The 20,832-nt window shown below is 41.4% G+C and overlaps 1 long non-coding RNA gene across 1 annotated transcript; it reads right to left on the bottom strand.

Moving 5' to 3' along the window:
- Positions 1 to 5,694: 5,694 nt before the first annotated feature.
- On the bottom strand, positions 5,695 to 18,807 carry LOC109495748. The gene is made up of 2 exons (XR_002151402.3): positions 18,444 to 18,807; positions 5,695 to 6,087 (listed from the first exon to the last, which is right to left on the bottom strand). It is a non-coding gene; the product is annotated as an uncharacterized LOC109495748 (long non-coding RNA).
- Positions 18,808 to 20,832: the final 2,025 nt, after the last annotated feature.

Here is a 20,832-nt window from a genome sequence, read left to right as displayed (position 1 = left end):
TGTTTAGGCTTATTCATATTTTAACCCCGTCGAACTGGCCACATGCAGGAGAAGGTTGCGATCCCTTCCCTACAAGTAAAGTTTGCAAGGAGACCTCCGCTCAGTGCCAGCTTCGCCTTGGAGCCCTTGTGCCTTTATGGTGATTACTACATCTCTCCCAAGTTCTGACCTTAGCAATGGGAGAGGTTCTGCCAAGGTCCCACAGAGCTGCAGTCCCACAGGCATTTTGCTGAGATCCTGTAAAGTCATATCACTGGCGTAGCTACCCAAAGGCCCACGCCCAGGAAAGAGCAAGGCCAGAGTGCTCACGCTGTGCCCGTTATCCCTGCCCATCGAAAGGGATGTGAAATCAAGAACCCTCAAAGAGGAGGGGAGGAGTGGGGAAGAGCAGCCTGAAGAGGAAATTCTCTGTTCATCCTTTCGTGTTCCATATTGCATCATCTCTTGGAAGCCTTACCCGCTCCTCCCTCACCCCCACCCTCTGCTGTTATAGTTTTATGATTTCCTGTGTCATTGAACTTACTATACCATATGATGCTTACATGACTTTCTCTTACACTAGACCTTAAACTTCTTGAAGGCAATGATTATGCTGCTTTATCCCATCGATTAATATTTGTTGACCTCCTACTATAAACCAGGCTTTTTTGCAGACACTGGAGGCTTAGTAGTCAACAAGACAGATAAGATCCTGCTCTTGTGAACCTTACTTTTGGTGAGACAGACAAACTTACAGACATGTTTCTAAATACTTTTATGTTCCCAAACTCTAACACTGTGCATATGATATATTAATAAACAAAATATATATGTTAATATATATTTTAATATTTTATAACCTCAAAGTGTGTAAAGGATGAAGTTCCTTTTATTTATTTTTTTTTTATTTTTTGAATGTTTATTTTTGAGAGAGAGAGAGGAGAGAGAGGGCATAAGTGGGGGAGGGGCAGAGAGAGAGAAGGAGATACAGAATCTGAAGCAGGCTCCAGGCTCTGAGCTGTCAGCACAGAGCCTGACACAGGGCTTGAACCCACAAACTGCAAGGTCATGACCTGGGCTGAAGTCAAACGCTTAACCAACTGAGCCACCCAGGTGCCTCTATTTCATTTATGTTTTAAGTTTATTGATTTATTTTGAGAGAGAGAGAGAGAGAGAGAGCAAACAGGGGAGGGGCAGAAAGAGAGGGAGAGACAGAATCCCAAGCAGGCTCCTCACTGTCAGCACAGAGCCTGATGCGGGGCTCAAACTCACAAACTGTGAGATCATGACCTGAGCCAAAACCCAGAGTTGGCTGCTTAATCAACTGAGCCACCCAGGTGCCCCAGGATGAAGTGCCTTTTAAATGTGGATTAAGTGATCCCATTTTTTTTTTTCTGAGATACTCTCTCGAAGTGTTACAGTCTTCACACCTGTCTGCTGACTATTGAAGGACCCACCAAGGAGTGTCATGGGATTTAAGTCAATCCATAGGAATGACTGGGGTTTCAGCCCATCACTCTGACGGGTAGGCATATCAGGGAGGGCACGACTCCACCCACGAGACAGTGGTGTGAATGTAGAAAGAGATGGTACGAGAATGACAAAGGTCACAGTGAGGACCCCAGAGGGGACTGCTCCATGTTGCTGGGTTTGTAACATTCCAGCAGAATGTTCCCAAAATGCCATACCCCAGCCCACCCCATGGAATTTGAGATTCTGCTTTAACCTTGGACCTTCCCTTCTTTAGGAGTGACTGTTCCTACAATCTTTCAGAATCCTATGCTGTCATCTCCTATCATAGTGAATATCTATGAGATGCCAGCAACTTCCCCTTCTAGAACCATCGCTTGCTTTTTTGTGACCCATACGGAGCTGTTCATAACTATGACTCCCTTGTCATAGGTTTGGAGGTGGTAGGGAGGTACCTGACTCAGGAAGGGACACTAGGAGTCTTTTTCAGGTAATTTTATGTGCTCTGAGAGAGTGGGTGTATTTTTTTCCTCTGGAGTCATGATTTGTAGGGAGTTGTAAACAGTCCATTGAACAAGCCAATTTTATAATGTAATAAAATAAATTTTTTTTTGTTTTCCACTATCCTTTTAAAATTTTGTCTTATCTACGTAAAACCTCCTATAGACCATGCTTTTCATCATGCTTAGATCCTAAAGTCACTTTAAGTCACAAATACAGTTCCACTGTAGAAATTCCAATGTTGAGCCCAAGATGTTGATGAAAACTCTGAACTTGATTTAAAGTAAAATATTCTCCCAGTTCTGGACTTAGGCCTGCTTCAGGCTGGGAGGCAGTGGGAGAGAGGGGTGGGGAGGAATGCCGTGGTTGACTTTTGCTGTATTTCTCTGCCTTAAACTTCTAACTGTCCACTTCCCAAGCTTGTTAAATAACTTCTGATCCTTTTGGGATCAGAGTTTGGGTGGAGTAGGAGGCATGTTAAAAAGTGAGGAGAATTCTGACTTAAAATGTTGTTTTACTAAGCTGGCTTCGTGCTCTCTGGGTGGCAGATGTTTAAAACCATCCTTACCTCTTGCAAGAACTCTCATGAGTTCTTTAGATGTTCCCATTACTGGCGACCTATTTTCTGCAGTCCCCCTGACCCATTTAGACAGCTTTCTTGTGAGTCCTTCTGCAGCCCCTGAGAATACACCATTCACCTTCAGTTTCATGCTATCAAGGTTCCATTCAGCCCACTTGGTGGCCTTACTGGGCAAGACCCAGGCTGAGCCCACACTGGCTCTTCTCCCATCTGGCCTACCTCTAGTTGGTCAGAAACCCTCATGCATCCACTGTCTCAGCAACTCTGGGCACATCGGCTGTTCCCAAGGCAGTCCTTCTATGTCACAGTCATGGCAGCGTTAGCTTGTTCAGCTCTAACTCAGACCCAGCTGTCCTTGTCTTCCAGTTCTTAGTGGTCCCATAGATAAATCCTCAGGAACCTTGAAATGTAGGAAGTTCACAGGAGGAGCTCCTAATATGACTCTGTCCATTTCTTTGCAAATTCTGCATGGGATGATCTGGCTCTGGAATTTCATCTTCATTTTACCTTGGCGACTCACTGGAAACATTACCTTAAACATTTTCCGGATAATATGTGCCCTAGAGATAATATGTCCCTGAGGAGACAGCCCATCTGGGAAGACAGAGGCCAAAGAGATGAGAGACAGAGGCAAAGCCTTGACACCTTTTGGAGCCCTGGATTTATTTTTATTATTTTTATTTTTAATTTTTTTTTAACATTTATTTATTATTGAGAGACAGAGAGAGACAGAGCATGAGCAGGGGAGGGGCAGAGAGAGAGGGAGACACAGAATCTGAAGCAGGCTTCAGGCTCTGAGCTGTCAGCACAGAACCCGATGAGGGGCTCGAACTCACACTGTGAGATCATGACCTGAGCAGAAGTCGGACGCTTAACCAACTGAGCCACCCAGGCACCCCATGGAGCCCTGGATTTAGCCAAACTTGGAACTAGAACTATCTCTACAACTTCTCTAATCATCCTTTTTAGCCTCTACTGGTTTGCATTTGGTTTCTGTTACTTGTGGGTGAAAAGAGTCCTTGCTAATGCCCTCCCGCCCCCACTTGCTTTTCATTTAACCTATGATCCAAGCAAACTAGACCCATCTATTACTCCTGAAGTTATCCCATGCTTTTTTCTTGTCACTACTTTGTTCCAGCATTTTCTTCTCAGAAAATACTCCCTCCCTTTGCCCACCCTGTCCTCAATCCCTCTTATAGCAGAGAGGAAAAATCTCCATCTCCATGCCTGCATGTAAGTGGGCACACATGTGCACACACAGGGTGGGCTACCTGCTTGCTGATTGCATCATAGGAGCAAAGAACACTTATTTCAGAAGTTAGCCGAGTCTTAAGTATAGAAAGAGAGTCAGGCTGTGTTAGTATGAAAAGTTGAGGCCACTGAGTCTTGTCTGGGAGAAAAACATTAAAAAATGAGGAATCAAATTTTTTTTTATTAAAAATGTGGCAAGAGCCTCAACTTGGTTGCTGAGAAATGGACAAGAAATGACAGGTATAAGGCAAAAGTCTCTGGAAGACAAGGGGAAGGATGTGGCAGGGACTGCTAGTTTTCCATGGACATGTGTTCTCACCTTCTTTCATGGTAAAGGAGACAGGACAGGGCACCTGGCTACCTGGGTGCCAACTACACTTCCCAACCCCCTGTAGTTGGTTTGGTCTTAGAACTGACTTCTCACCCCTGGAACTGAGCAGAAGAGGTATGCGGCACTCCCAGGCATGCTCTGTAGATGATAGGCATTCTCTTCCACTCTGTTCCCCTTCCTTGCAGACTTTAACCACCAGGCATGGCCATCTTAGCCACGTGAACAATACAGGGCCTAGAGGACAATGAAACAACATTTGCTGACAAGCAGGTCCTTGAGTGATCGTGTGGAACAGAGCCAAAGGCGAGCCTGGAAATCTTACTTAAAACTGCGATGTCAAAAAGAAAGACTTTTAGGTCGTTGAGTTATATTAGGATCTCTTTATATATCCACGTTGACTTACTCTAGCTGTGGTTCCAGATTAATGACACGTGGCATCCCCATATAGGATGTCTGGAAAGGTATTTCCTGTCTCTGAGGGCACCAGGGACATTGGAAGGGGGATACGTGATGTAAACTTGAAGGTGTCGCCACACTGCAGCTCTCCTTGGTTATCTGCAAACCCTGCCACTGAGCACCCTTGTGTCAGGGGCATTTTGAGAAACTAAGGATAGGACTGATGTAGGGCAGAGAGAGAGGGAAAAAAATGGCTTGAGAAGATGAGACGCAGAAAAGAGATTGAGGAAATGGTGAAAGCAAGAAATTGTAGGAAGGTGACCAGGAGAAAGCTGAGCCCCCAAAGACCTCGAGGTACCCTGAGCAGGTTCTCCGAAGTATAGATGATGGAGATTCAAGCCGGTTTTCCTCACTAGCTGAAAAATAACCCCAGCCTGTTGGAAGATGCGAGCAGGCACTTAGGTTATGGTTATATTCTGCTCTCTTGCTCAACTCCTCTTCTCTCTCAAAACCCAATTTAAATGTCACTTCCTTCACAAACTCATCTCCACCCTTGAGTCCAAATGAGAGGGGATCCATTGGGAGTGTTCTGCAAAGTTCCATGAGGAGGAGCCCTGATCCCTAGTTGGACCTTATGGGCAGCCCTGAGTAGTATATATGACATTCAGCTTTGCATCGTTATAAATTAAAAATATAATTTTATGAAAAGATTGTTTCATTACAGACATGTTGTTTTACAAAGTGACATTATGGTCTATCATCAGAAGGCCATGAAATGAGCACGGATTCATTTCATTATTTCCTTTATCTTTTTTATTTATTTTCATTTTTTTAACATTTGTTTATTTTTTGAGAGACAGAGAGTGAGTGGGGGAGGGGCAGAGACAGAGGGAGACTCAGAATCCGAAACAGGCTCCAAGCTCTGAGCTGTCAGCACAGAACCCAACGTGGGGCTTGAACTCATGAACTGCGAGATCATGACCTGAGCCAAAGTCAGATGCTTAACTGACTGAGCCACCCAGGTGCCCCTTGCTGTTTCCTTTAAAAGGAAATGTGAACTACTTCTCCTGTGCCCAGGAGCATGACAAGTACCTCTTATCTGAGGGTCAGTAGCCTCTATTAAAGTCAGAAAGATTACCCTAAATTCCTAGGGCCCCTCCCATAGTCATCAAATTATAAATGTAAAGTTGCGGGAGTTTTTTTTTTTTTTCCTTTCAGGAAAGAGTTCACGATTTCACCTTCCTTTGCAGTGGAGTGAGTGGCTGAAAAACAGCAACTCCTGATGAAAACCCAATTTCCAAATACATTCCATGGCTTATTTGTGGAGGGAAATGTTCTTTACCTTTTGAACTTTCAGATAGCTGGCGAAAGCAAACGGGTAAACTTTTTTTTTTTTAATTAAACAGGAAAAAATATCACACCCTGGCTTGGCTGGTTCCCAAAGGCAGGGGTTTCACGGCTATTCCTGAAGGATCACTTCATGGATATGTTTCTGGGTGACAGGAACAAGGGCCCAACATGGTTATTGTAGTGGCGACATCCTCAGTATCTTCCTAGAAGCCAGCTGCTGCCTGGGTTTCTGGAAGGGGGCAATGAGGAGAAGCATAAATGATTCGTTTTTCTGTGTACCATAACCTTGCACCTTATTGCCTATAAATCAGAGCCGTTTGAAAATTCACCACATCCTTTTTCTGTCCAGGCCTGTGAAACTGCTTCCTTTAATCCAGCAGATAGATGCCTGTGGTTTTAGAGCCCTGGGATGTTCCACTCCGTGTGCCACATGCGTGTGGTTAGTTAATGACCTGGGTGTCTACTGAGGTTTGTGACCACGGATTGTTGCAAAGCTCTACCTGACTCCTTTCTTCTCCTAGAGAAGATGAGAACATTCTGACCATATTAGTCATGCTGGGCCTTCTTCTTCTTCTTTTTGTTTTTTTTTTTAATACACAGGAAATGTTCCTCTCCAAGAGCACATAATTTGGCCAATGGTAGCTTCCTATGTTCAGAGCAACTTCACCACCTATCATGAGTTCTCCAAGATAAAGTTTGTAGTAGCACTTTAGCGGTAGAAATGTCACCAAGTTGCATAAACTCAAGGCATGCTTTGGCATTCAGTCACACTACAAATATTGATTGAGCAGAGTTCATTGGGGTCGCTAAGATGAACTGGATGGTTTATCCTTCATCCTTAGAATTCGCCATGTTTCACACAGTCACACTGGCTTTATTTTGTTCATAAAGAAGCATTTCAACATTGAACTGTGTGATCAGGCAGTGCCACCCCTCTTACATGAAAGAGTTACTAATCAGAGTGTCAACAAAGCTGGACTTGAGATCCACGTGGCTGCTCTTTGGGGCTGAAATGTAGAAGCCCGGCTCCCAGTGCTAGTAAGTTTGTAAACTAGACCACACCCAGGCCTCCTAATTGATATTTTCTCATGTGGAAGCTTACTACTGTCTTTCAGACACAAAATTAAAGTCTGAGGCTGTCTGCGTGGGGTAGACATGGAGTAGAGGTAAGAGTTGCCATCGTCTACACAAAGTCAGTTGATGGGTTAGTCATCTGTGGCAATCACTCTTATGTGTCAACTTGCCTATGCTTATAATACTGAGTTTTTTGGTCAAATAGTCATCTAGGTGTTGCTGTCAAGGTATTATGTAGATATGATTAACATCTACAAGCAGTGGACTTTATATAAAGGAGATTCCTGGACAATCTGGGAAGATCTGGTCCAATTCTTTGAATGGTCTTAACAGAACAGAGGGTTCCCTCTGGAAGAAGAAATTCTACCTGTGGACTGGAACATCAGTTTCTGCCTGAGAGTTTCTTCCCTGCCCTTCCTGACAGCCTACCCTACATATTTTGGACTTTCCTAGACAGCCTCACAATCACAAAAAACTAATTCCTTGCAATCTCTCTCTCTGTCTTTATACACACACGCACACACACACACACACACACACATATAATTAATATGTAATTATATATAATTGATATTAATGTATTATAGTACATTTAATTGGTATTATTAATGTATATAATTAATATTATTAACATATAGATATGTATTCATATATCTCCTTTGGTTCTGTTACCTTGGCTGATACTGATACACCATCTTATCATTAGCTTAGAGGTAACAGCCAGATTGATGATTTTTTTTAACTGAATCAAATACCAGTGCCCAAAGATAGCATATAAGGTGAGCAGTGACCTTCAGGGCATGTCTATATCACAACTACACAAAGTTTTCAATCTATTCTCAACACAAAAGCCAGAGCTATCCTACTAAAATATAAGTTAGATCATTTCCCTCCACTGTTTAAAACCCTGACTGATTTCCTCTGACACTCACAGTAAGGTCAAGGTTTTTAGGTCAGCCTGCAAACACACGAGACCGGAGCCCTGATTCCTTGAACCATGTCACTTGTCTTCACCCTCTGGCTCCCACGTTCCAGCCACACTGGGCTTTTCTGTCCCTCACAGATACCAGGTGCCTTGTTATTCAAGTCTAAGACACTATTCCCTGGTTTGATTTTCTTTTCTTCATAGCACATATAATATTGATCACTTAAAATATTCCATATTTACTGCTGTGTCCAAAATCTATTTCCTCTAGCATGTAAAGCCCCATAAAAGCTTCTGTTTTGTTCACTGCTGTATGTACCTCCAGTATTCGCATAAATTGGGCAACCTGCTAATATCTATTGAATGAATGAATGAATGAGCTTAACAATGGTGAAGCCAGACAAATACGTGAGTTGGTGTTATTTGGACAAAACAACTGATTTAACAAATTTGAATTTTCTGCTAGGCATTTTTTCCCCCACATAGATACCATTTCAAAGGGAACTGATGTGGTCAAACTTTGAAAGTCTGCCTTTCTCCTGAACATTTCCGCAGCAGTGACCATACTGGTCACATCTGTGTTGAAATCCTCTCCTCTCTTAACTTCATGATTCTGCACTGCTCATCTACCAAGATCCATCTCTAGGGTCACCCTTTCTTGTGAATTCTTCCTGAATTGCCTTAACAGAAGTGATCTTGGCATCTCCTGAAGTCCTCAAAGCACATATCACCTCTGCTGCTCATGAGATCTATGGTTGTCTCCTTCTGCAACTACATTCCTATAGGTCAGTGAATTCTGGGGGTCGGAACTGTGCATTACACTTCCCTGACTCCCTGCAGCCACCAGCATTGTGCCACACAATGGCAGATTTCCAATTCCAATTTGTTGGAGACATGAATGGTTGGGTATCATTAGTCATTTCTCTGGTCAATGAAATGAAAGAAGCAGAGGGAAAGGAACCGGGATGCTAAGCGACAAGAAGAGCCAAGAGAAATGCGTTCTGCACACTGTGACACACTCAGCCTCATCTTCAGATGTGCACACTAGCTCATCACTCTGTGTACCAGGATGAGGGCACAGCAAGGGATGAGATCCGGTGGCTTGTTTGGTAAGTAGGGTTTCCATTTGAAGAAGGTCCCCTCCTTTTATTTCTAGAATATTGTAAGTGGAAATAAATTAGAAAAACAAAACCAAACTCGCTTTTATTTCTCTGATCCATACTTCTCTCCACCATCCATTGAATATTTATCTGTGTAAGGGCTGTGTCTCCTACTGGAATATAATGCCTATGGGAGTGAGGACTTAGTCTTTGTTCATCACAAACCCTGTGCTGCCTAGAACAATGTCTAGTACAGATAGGCACGTAGTATTTGTTGAATGAATGAATGAAATGGATTAATCCAAGTAGTTAGTAGTATCCATTTCTATCCCAAAATGTTCATCCGTTCTCTCAAACAAGAGTCTATATTCTCCTTCCATAAGTCTAGTTGGACCATTGTCCACAACTCATTTGTCTAACACCACAATCAAACCCCTTAGACACTTCAACTGCAGGACCATAAGGCAGGACCATACCGTCTCCTACATGTGTGGCCACAAATGTAGTGTCCTGTATCTTTTCAGCCCTCGACTAAAGTGGCCAAATGTTCCTAGAGGATGTTAAGATGGATTTTATGTTTTGGTTTTTAGAAAGCAGTTAACAAAAGAACTTCTAAGCCAAGTTCTAAAGACACACGGTGGTGAAACAGCACAACAGTGAGAATGTACTTAATGCCACTGAGCTGTACCCTTAATAAAGGGTAAACTGGAAAATTTTGTGTTGTGTACATTTTGCTGCAATTCAAAAGTAAATAATGGAACAATGAATAAAAAAAGAACATTAAGCCTACTCATATTGTGACTCGCTAGAAGGTCACTCAGTACGGTTCTCTCACCAAGGTGAGTGGGAAGCCAAGGATATTTCCACCTGCTGGAACTCATATGCCTTTTTCCATTTAGACCCCATCTGAGGTATTAGAGAAAGATCTGAGTTTTCAGAAACAGCTTGACAAGTTTCCACATTGCAAACATTTATTTCCAAATACGCTTCAACAGAGAGTAGTGCTTCACATCACGTTCACGATCAATAAAATGAGTATATACCAGGCTTTGGAACAGCCCATAATCTTATACTGAATTCTGCCAGCCGAAGGAATCTCAGCATCCTTCCACCGTTATTTATTAGTTCCTACATTTATTGCTTTTTCAAAGCTTATAACTACAAGTGAAATTTAAAACAGCTTAATTAAACTTCAGATGTGTGGTTCTGATAAGCCTGGCGCACAGCCATGACATTCCAAGATTCTCAAATAGCATAATCTAATTAATTTTTTTTCTAGAACATAGAGATCATAAACAGCAATCTGAAACACTTAGTGTCCTGCCAGCTGGCATCTTCTCGTTTCCAGTTGCCCTGCACTATAATTTTGCTCCCATTTGTGAGAAACTGTGGATTTCTCCACTTTGGTAGATTGTATTAGGTTACCTGCTATTCAGCTGAGGCATTTTTTAATGAACTAATTGCATGTTAGTTAATAATGGAACACTGCATCAGCAGTCAACTGTCAAATATCACTTTTAAAGAAAATACTTCAGTTTTGCAGTAGGAATGTCTGGGAACAAGACTGACCTGTGAAAACAGTATGATTACCCAGCACTGGGCTACTGAATTATAAATGAAGGCTTGTGCATTGGATACCAGTATCATTAGCAATAATAATGACAACAACAAATCCATAAAATGCAAATTTTAATTTTTCCTACCAAAATAATGTTTTCTGTAGTCCATGCTTAATTGTATCAGGGTATAACAATTAAAAGATAGGGAGGCATACTGGGTAGGCCCGTCACTAAAATCCAGTCCAATGTTCTGACTCTGAATGTTGTAGAGGCTTCTATATGAACACAGAAACTTCTGTAGTGTTCAGCTAAAGTTAGCTCCTAATTCTCCCATATCTAATTTGGATCTGATGGATAATCATTCCTCACTATGCACAGATCACTGATGGTTTTGTTGACACTATCTTTCCTTTAGGGTGGCAGGTGTCTTTCCATATGTGTTGCTTCTGAACCTGTTCCTCCTTGGATCTATTACTCATTTTCCTGTGCTCTGCTGTGCATTGCAGGGGACTGACCCCTATATGCAGGGTTTCCCAGGCTCCTGTGTCAAATGGCCCCCCTCTGGTTTTAGCCCTTGAAAAAGAAACACAGGTAGGAGATCGAAGGGTGCAAAGAAGTGAGGAGAAGGCCAGGACACCTCTCTCTCTGCCCCTGGTAGCATCTCTGGAAGCAGCCGCCTCTCTTTGCCCCCCGCCCTCCCATCGCCCTGCAGGCTCGCCATGCTCCTGCCTCCAGCTCGGAGGCTGCAGGTCTTCTTGCCTGGGCCTCTTCCTGGGTTGCGTCACTGTCCCATTAGGCTTCTTAACTGTTCTATCACCAGTGTAACTAACTCCTTGTATTAAAGTCCTACTGTTCTAAATATTCAGTGGTTTTTATTTCCTGGCAGACCATTACTGAGATACCAGACAAAAATTCCCAATCTCCTGAGGCTATATCCACTTTGCATTCATTTCAGAGGTTTATTTCTCAACATTTTTATTATATGTCTTTGATGCAGGATTGCACAAAATATTTTTTCTTCCTCTTTTAAAGAACATGTTGGATTTGAGAGAAAAGAAAAAAGACTGGGGGAAGGGCAGCTATTTATAAGGTCTTATAACTCTACCTAACGGTCTGTATCCTGGAGTTCTACTTTTCCTACACAGCAGGGCACACATTTTTGGTGAGGTCACATACACCCGGGGATATGATGTCATCTTGCACATTGTGTTACAAACAGGTTTAATAATGCATTGTTGCATCTTAAACTCTGAGATGGAATGCTCTGCTCAAACAGCCAAACCCAGGATCCATCTGGTAGACGTGTTAGTCAATGACCCCAAGAGCTCAGCACATTTCTCCCTATTGAGATAGAACAGAAATGACTCTTACAGATTTAAAGCTCAGTTTTACAACACAGCAATGATGTCATCACTGTAAGTTTGTTTTTTTTTTTCTTCATGTCTCTTCTTTCTCTGCCTCTTTATTTCCGCCTCCACTCTCCCCCCACTCCTCTCTGTGCTGCTCAGACCTTACCTGAAACCAAGTAGCTTAAAGGAGGTACATACATATGCTGGAAAACTGTTGGCATTTCTCATAGGTGAAGCAATCTAGAACCTTTCCTACCAATGCCCACCTACGGGCTTAATGCCTATGTAGAAAGATAATATATCATATCACAAGGCAACCTTGTCCATTGTGGAATACGTATGACCTATAATGTGACAAAAATAAGCACCCATCGATTTCACTACTTACAAGACAACCATTTCTTCAGTCTATAAACTACAAAGTCATCTTGACTCCTCTCTTCTCTCCCTGTCTCTATCCAGTTACAATGCACTCTTACTCTTTGCCTTCTGTGTTGCTGATTACCATCTCAGCCTCCCCCCTGTCAGTGTCCTGGCCACATTCACCATTTCCTAAATTCTTCAAGAAAGTTCTCACATCTCTTTTGTTGTTTGTGTTGTTCATCCTTACTGCTTTCGCTGCTAGGAAAAATCTTATTGATTGTTCAGAGTCCTCCAAAAATGTCCCTTTCCTTGCAAACATACCAAATCATGCACAAAAATTGATCCCTGATCACACACACACACATACACACACACACACACACACACACACACCATTCACACGCTTTCAAGGATAAGGGGAACGAGGGAGAAGAAGGACTTTAGGAAGCTAGAAAGCAGATGGATGAATGGTAAATGACATAGACACCAAAGGACGCAAAGTACTTAGCCGGCAGTAGGGCTGAAAACAAACCCAGATTTATACACTACATAATCCCCAAAGGCTCACAATTTGGCCTCATCAGGTACCTTGAGAAATAGGAGTGAAGGGGAGTGGACAATTTTTTTTAATTAGTTGAAAAGTATTTTTAAAGAAATGGGCAGATCACCAGTTTCCTAGCTCATTATGCCAGACTCTCCCTCCCCAGTTTATTGTCTAGAAAGCACACAACACAGGATCTTAAATAACAACAGGCACCGTTGATGGTGTAGATTTCTTACTAAAAGGAGTAATCCTATGCATAGTGAAAGCAAACACTCTCCACTCTCTGTGTCCACTTGGTTCACAGAATACTAGCTGCCAGGCAGGACACTGAAAAAAAAATCTTCCATGGAAAATATTTCTTTGCTAAACAGAAGGATATAAAGATATTGACAGTGGAGATTCTCCATTAAAACATCCCAGCCAAATCACTCTACAGTGAGCCCAACAGTTAACAAACCCATTCATGTACTCAGAACAGCAAATCAGTTTCTGAGTGCCCTATTTTTTTTTTTTTTTTTTGGGAGAGAGAGAGAGAGAGAGAGAGCAAGCTGGAGAAGGGCAGTGGGAGAGGCAGAGAGAGAGAATCTTAAGTAGGCTCCATGCCCAGCATGAATCCCAATCTCACAACCGTGATCAGGATCTAAGCCAAAATCAAGAGTCATACACTCAACTGACCGAGCCACCCAGGAAACGCTGAGTGCCCTATTCTTAAATATAAAAATGAGTAGAGGGGTGCCTAGTGAGTAGAGGGGTGCCTAGGTGGCTCAGTTGGATAAGCATCTGACTCAGTTTCAGCTCAGGTCATAATCACAGTTTATGAGTTCGAGCCCCACATTGTGTTCTGTGGCTTGGAATTCTCTATCTCCTCTCTCTCTGCCCCTCCCTGATCATTCCCTCTCGCTCTCTCAAAACAGATAAATAAACTCTTTAAACAACGTAAAAAAGAAATTAGCAGACCTTGGAGGAAAGCCTCCAGCATGAAATAGAATAGAAAAGAACCTCCACCCCTCCTTCCTTATCACACAAAGCAACCTATTTGAGATGATGATTTACAGAGGAGAAAACTTCCATATCAACAAAATTTTACTAATATTATCAAGGAGATAAAATATAAATGCAACCATGTAATAAGAATCAGGGATTTAAAAAAAAAAAAAGGAAGGGAGAAGTTGTGAACAGAAGAGAAAAATGTGAATATAGTAGGACCAATATAAGTGGTCTGAAATCAAAAGAGCAGGGGTTCAAGAAAGAGCAGTGAAATGAAGAGAGGAAAACATTAATAAAATTATTCAAGAAAAGTTCCCAAAATAGAAGGACAAGATTGAAATAGGCTACCAAGTGCGCAGTAAACAAACACAGACTCATATGAAGGCAAATCATTGTAAAATTCAACAAAGAGAAGATCTTAAAAGTTTCCAATGATAAAATTTTTTAAATGGTCACACACAAAGGATCAGGAATCAGAAAGACCTCAGACTTCTCAGCAACCCTGAAGGGCAATAAAGGAATGCCTTTAGACTTCCAAGGGCGATGATTTCCAGTCTAGATGTCTAGATCCTGAAAAACTATCAATCAGATAGGAGGGTAAATCTACAATTTCTCAGCTCAGTTTCTCTCACATGGAAAACTACTAGAGCATATTCTCATCCAGAAAAGAGATTGTGAACTAAGAGAAGACGGGATACAGGCAGTAGAAGCAAGACAGAGGCTGTGGAAGGAGATCCCAGGAGGGAGTGTGTGCCCCTTGTAGCTCAGAAGGCTTTGGGAGAAATTCTGGAAGATGAAACTGAATGACAATCAATGGCTTGAATGTCTTAAGAAAAGATGTAGACAAATGTTGACATGTTTGGAGTCAAATTAGTAATAGGTACATAAGAAATAAATGAAAAATGAGGAAAAGATTAATTTGGGGGAAAATAAAACGTTACACAGGGAAGGAAAAATAAATATATTTGACATGACTCAGCTATGCATAGTTTCCTTAGCCACGATAACGGAATATATTTGCCTTAACCAGAAGTACATGGAGAGTGGGAGAGTACGCATGTGCAGTGAAAGGAAATAGAGTCAACTCCTCATCTTCCATAAGGGAAAATCGATAGATACAGCCTAAAACTGAAAAATCAAAAAGCAGCACTACAACCATGCCATTTGGAGGGGCACCTGAGTGACTCAGTCCGTTCAGCATTCAACTCCTGATTTCGGCTCAAGTCACGATCTCATGGTTTGTGGGACCGAGCCCTGCATCGGGCTCTGTGAAAACAGTGTGGAGCCTACTTGGCACTCTTTGTCTCTCTCCCTCCCCTTTGCGCATTCTCTCTCTCTCTTTCTCTCATGCTCTCTCTTAAAAATAAATAAACATTTTTTTAAAAAACATGCCATTTAGAGACATGGAGGTAAATAATACAATAATCAGCTAAAAGAGGTGGTGATGATGTTTGCTTCTGGGCAAAGAAAAACGGAAGGACAAAAGCTACAACATGCTGGGTTTTTTTTTTAATTGTTAATCTTGCAAAATTATGTGGATATGTAAATGATGTGATACACAACATTGGTCAAAACCAATCACTATCAGGAAAAGTTCATAGCTCATTCCACTTTACCTCATGAAGGGCATTGCTTGACAAGGTCCCACATGTTATGCTGGGTTATGACTGCCTGTGTTTCTATTATCTGGTGGATCCTGAGTTCTTTTAGAGCAGGAACTCTTCTTACTCATGTTTGTTTTCTTGTTTAGCATGTTGCCTGACACAGAGTTGACATTCAACAAATATTTATGAAAAGATTGCTATAGAACTGCAAGCCCTAATTCTACCACAAGGCATGATAGAAATCAAATTAAGTCCTCCTTTAAATGGAAAACCACCAAATATTTGAATACACCTACCATACCTACTCTTGATTCTTCTCTTCTTCATTAGATGAAAAATTCCCAACTCACCAATGATTCGTGGGTCACTTTTAAAATCAACTCACTGTCTTGGTCACAGACCTCCAGTCAGTTCTAGCTGGTCTTCATCTCCCACAAGAACTAGATAAAATGTCACAATGTGTGATCTAACGTGTGCAGATCAAATAGAACTCCCGCTTCCCTAAATCTAGATACCATATGTCTATGGATTATACCCACAATCACATTACATTTTCTATAAGTCATATTTTCTTGTGGCCATATGTATAGCTTATAGTCTCCTATGAATCATTAATTCTTTTTCTAATTTATTCATGACAAAGCCCCTCTCCACCATATTTCTATGTGTATGTTTGATTCTAAGACTATATGTTTTTTTTTTCCTTTTTATATATATTTTAGATTATTATTCACTCAGCCTATTGAGACTATTGTGTTAAGATCCTGTGAATCAGTAGAACTCTCCTTCCTAGCTTCTCATGATGAGCAAATTTGATTTGCACACTTTTATAAGTTAACTCAAGTATTAATTAGTTTGCTGACCAGGTGGAAGATGATGCTTGAAGTCCTCCACACAACGTTATAAACTCGCCTGTGGGTTGTCACTTATCTGTTACTAAGCACACGCCAAGCCCAGCCACTCGTCTCATCACAAAGTCCCTTAAATGTTTACCATGCAGATGACATGTAGTCACTTTATCTACAAAGATATCATGAAAATCCTTGTCAAATAGCTGGTATAAATAACCACAGCTCTAACAAAAACAAACAACATGTACCGTGTATGCGCCAGGCCCTGTGCTTAAGAACAAATAATATCAATTTACATACCAAAGCTTATTAAATCTTCACAACAATTCCTACAGCTACTGTATTTTTCTAATCTGCCAGTCTAGTAATACCATCTTTTGGCTACATATTTCTGTCAAGCGGGTTGAATAAATACTATATTTGTATTGCCTTCCTGTAGAGAGAAGCTGGTTAAACTTTACAGAAAATCCAATGTTTCACATTTTAGCATTTTTGACACAAAACTTCCCCAATAAGTTTAATCATAGAATTCCTTTTCTCAAATATCATGCATTATGCAAAGGAATACAGTTGGAAAACACTGTGCTGACCCTTTATCCCAGCTTTTCCAGACTTTTCCACAGACTTGCCATGTGCTTCACTTCTCTAGGACTTTGACTGTAATGATTCTATTCCACCTGAATGCCTCCATCATTCTTCCACATTTATATCTATAAATTGGACCCATCCTTCCTAATTTAAGTGCGATACATTCCAGAAAAAATTATAATTATCCTCAAGAGAGGAATTCCTCATCTGAAAAAGCCAGATGTCCTTCCTAAGATTCTATTACACAGAGCTTGGTATTATTGCTGTCACGGAATTCAAAGTTCTTTGAGATCAAATGACTATCTCTTATTTACACTTTTATTCAAAATTCTACCTATTAAAATAACTTACTCATAGGAGGTGCTTACTCAAATTTGCAGATAAGTCCAGAGCCTAGATCTGTTGACCTCCCAGTCGTCACTATGGATGCTCTTTAGGAGATCATTTGGGGCTAATAAGGAGCTGGTGTACTTCCCAATAGAGACCCCCGAGGGGAAAAAGTATACATCTAAGCAACACTGTTGGCCTTCTCAGCAAGATGGAAGCCTTCTCAGCTTCTGAATCCAGACATAGACTTCTAGATTTGAATGCAGGAGTTTGAGAGTTGATAGATAGTTGTTCCCATCTTACAAAACAAGACCCATCCAATGAGCAGTGATGGGAAATATCACATCTCCTAAGCCAGGCCCTTGACATGAAGATGAGTGGGCCAAGAGGTGGAGGTGCCTGGCCTTGGTTCACCCTGGCCTCCCCTCCCCAACGCCCCCCCCCCAATAGACTGAGAGTTCTGGTCCCAACATCACTTGTGAGCATTATAACAATCACTCCACGGAGAGTATTTTAGCTACAAGAGTCAGAAGCCCAGAGATTGAAGAGTAATCACATCCATGAGCTCTTTTAATAATAAATTGCTTGCATTTCAGCTGAAAGTGGTTGGATTGGCCTCATTTAAGACTTAGCAAACATCTCAAACTGGCTTTCAAATGCTTTTGATCTTCTATAACCCAAGTATGTTTAGCTAAGCACTATCCCCTTAATTTTTAAAACCCACATGTACTTTATAGGAAATGTTGCTCACATTGTTTTGATTCATTTACATGTTAAATCATCAAAATATTATTTGGGGAGAGTGTTTTGATGTCCAAGAAGACTTTTCAAGCATTTTTATAAGCTGTTTTTCTTAAAAACAGGAAGCTTCATTTTGCCAAGAATAAACAAACTGAAAGCTCCAGAGGCAGGAGGATGCTTGAAAACTCCAAACCCACAAGGTTGAGTGGGTTCTAAACTTGGCACGACACCTTTCCCCATCCTTTTGTTTAATGTGGTTCCCTGTCTTCCTCCCAAAACCAAACCCCTAAACCCAGGCTAGGATGCGGGGTAACACAGCAAACAGGAAGAGAATATAAACAACAAATGGAGACGACGCGAAAGCCAGGCTTTAGTCCCCAGGCTTCTTTCAGAGAAGCCAGTAACATCATGGGTTGGGAAACTGAGGCCCTGAATGGTGAGCTGTTCTTAAGGTTGCAGGGCAAATTTGGATGCAAGCCAAGCAACCTACACAGCACGTTTCTTGCCTGCGGTGTTATGCCCTTACCCTCAGCCGTCAGCCCCCCCACCCACCCAGTTACACAAGGCACACACCTTATGCCCTCCGTTGAAAAGAGAAGTCCGTTTCAAATCTTAGATCAGCTGTAAATCACTAAGCCTCGCTGCTTCCAAAAGCCAGAAAGCACCTCATCATGTGTTTTGAACTCTGCCAAAGAAAAGGGTCCTTCCCAGTGTTGATTCTGTTGAGGTCCAGAAAAGTTTGCAACGGTGTGTGGGGGAGATAGCGATGTGGGCGGGCAACACTGAGTAACCTTGCACCGTACCACAGGAAAACATTGCTGACTTCACTCATAGTCTTTCTCAAACACTGGCAGATTCCTTTGCCTGGTGCTTGGGTTTCCAGAGGTAGACATCTCTGAAATTTCGGTCCACGTCCAAGTATTCGGAACAAAATACAAGTCACTCCCTGGCCTGCATTTCGGAGGCAGCCGGTGCCAAAAACCTATCTGCAATTTTTCCTCTTTTATATCCTAATTCTGAACTTACTTTTCATTTGACATTTGGCCCTACAATCCTAGGAAAGGGGAGGAAGGCAGGAGCCAACAAAAAAAAGCTATTCAACCTAAGTTAACCCACATTGAAAAAGTGAAATAATCACTTTCAGAAAGATATTAGATTTGCATTGCATGGCATTTCAAAGTAATATGACCATGAAGCTGAAAAACATTTAGCATTTCCCTTATCCCATTTCTCACTCCGAATCAAATTAATACTAAATTCTATCTCTTTAAAAAAAATCGTAAGACACAAAATTTGGCTCTTCTCTCAACCTGCCTCTGAGCCAGCCAAAAATTCCATCACATTTAAAATGATCAAATATGCATATGGAATTCTCATTAGAAATTGAAGGGACATGGTTATACCCAGTTGAGTTGCTAGAGCATGCTTTCCACCTGTTGTCACTTAACAACCTCCGTCCACCCCCCAGTACTGAAATCATTGGGTTATTTATACCTCAAGTTCTTAGAGAAATCTAACAAGATAGCAGAATGCAAATGTATTTTGCTCTTTGTGGTTTTCCACAAACAGGAAATGTATTATCTTTCCCCAAATGTATATGAGAACTAAGGGCAAAACTGAATGCTACTCATATGTTAAGAAAAGACTGAAGATTTTTTAAAAGCTATGAAAATGTCTCTGAAAGGGATAAAGATTTTTATTCCTTTTATCTTATGTTTCCTCCCTTGCTTTTAATGAGGCATAACCTTCTAAGTTAAGGCTGTTTCTGCATTGGAAAAGTAATAACTGAACTGTTTGCCAGGCATGTGCAGAGGGAGAATTGCAGTCTGGGAGGAAGACTTGGTTAATAGAAAGAAAGAAAGAAAGAAAGAAAGAAAGAAAGAAAGAAAGAAAGAAAGAGGGAGGGAGGGAGGGAAGGAAGGAAGGAAGGAAGGAAGGAGGGAAGGAAGGAAGGAAGGAAAGAAGGAAAGAAGGAAGCAAGGACAAAAAATGGAAAGAAAAGCAAAAAACTGCAGTTTGGCAGAGTAGAAGCAGACAGAGGCTATACATAGGGAGTGGGAAGCCCCGGGGAGGGTAAGCCCTAATCAGTTGAATGGGGATTTGCACAGATAGGAATTCTGCCATGGAAGCCCATCTAGACACAAAACTAACAAATGAACAGCAAAACAATGTACAAAACAAAACCCCAAAGCTGCTGGTATAGACCAGCACTTGATAATCACAAAGTTTCCCTCCAGCTCACATCCCCAGGTTTTCCTGGGGTGATCCCCAGGTTTTCTTTCCAGTGATTAGTATTTTTTAATTAACTATTTGTATGTTTAAAATGTATACAGTCTGGGCAAATCTGAACTATGGAGGCAAGGGTGTCCAGGGGGAGGGACTGTCATACTGCAGAAACACTCTCAAGATTTGGATTAGCTAAATCTGGGGAAGGGAGAGAATGTGCTTTGAAAATAAATGTAGTGTTTTGAAATCATATATTTAAGTAATAATACAATTTTAACCTAATAACATATACGTTGTTTTCCTTGTTAATTCATAAACCCATTCTTTCCAATCTGATTGAAAGCATTCTGTAGGGATAGGATGGCAATTCTTTTGTCCTCTCCCTAATTATCATCGACAACAGACAGTGATCACCTCAAAAGTAGTTCATTATCTCCCTCTCAGAGCCATTTTTTCCTCCTACCTTCAAGCCTTGCTCTTTATTTCCCCCAACAGCTCTTCTGCCTTTTCCACTGCAGATGCTGATATCCCGGCTCAGTGCCGATCAGCTCCAACCTCACCTCTTGTATTCGTTTCCTGACTGGGATTCCAGCTCCATTCTTTTCTCCATCCAATCAAACTGAAATATACAAGTTGAATGTTTGTGATGTCTCTTTGCATGGTTAATGTAGAGTTTTGAGCATTGTAGTTACTTCACAAATATGTGTTCTATAAATGATTATCAACCTACACTTCA

Source organism: Felis catus, chromosome F1 (genome assembly GCF_018350175.1).
Source record: "Felis catus isolate Fca126 chromosome F1, F.catus_Fca126_mat1.0, whole genome shotgun sequence".
Classification (NCBI taxonomy): domain Eukaryota; kingdom Metazoa; phylum Chordata; class Mammalia; order Carnivora; family Felidae; genus Felis; species Felis catus.
This window is presented reverse-complemented; position numbering and strand designations above follow the sequence as displayed.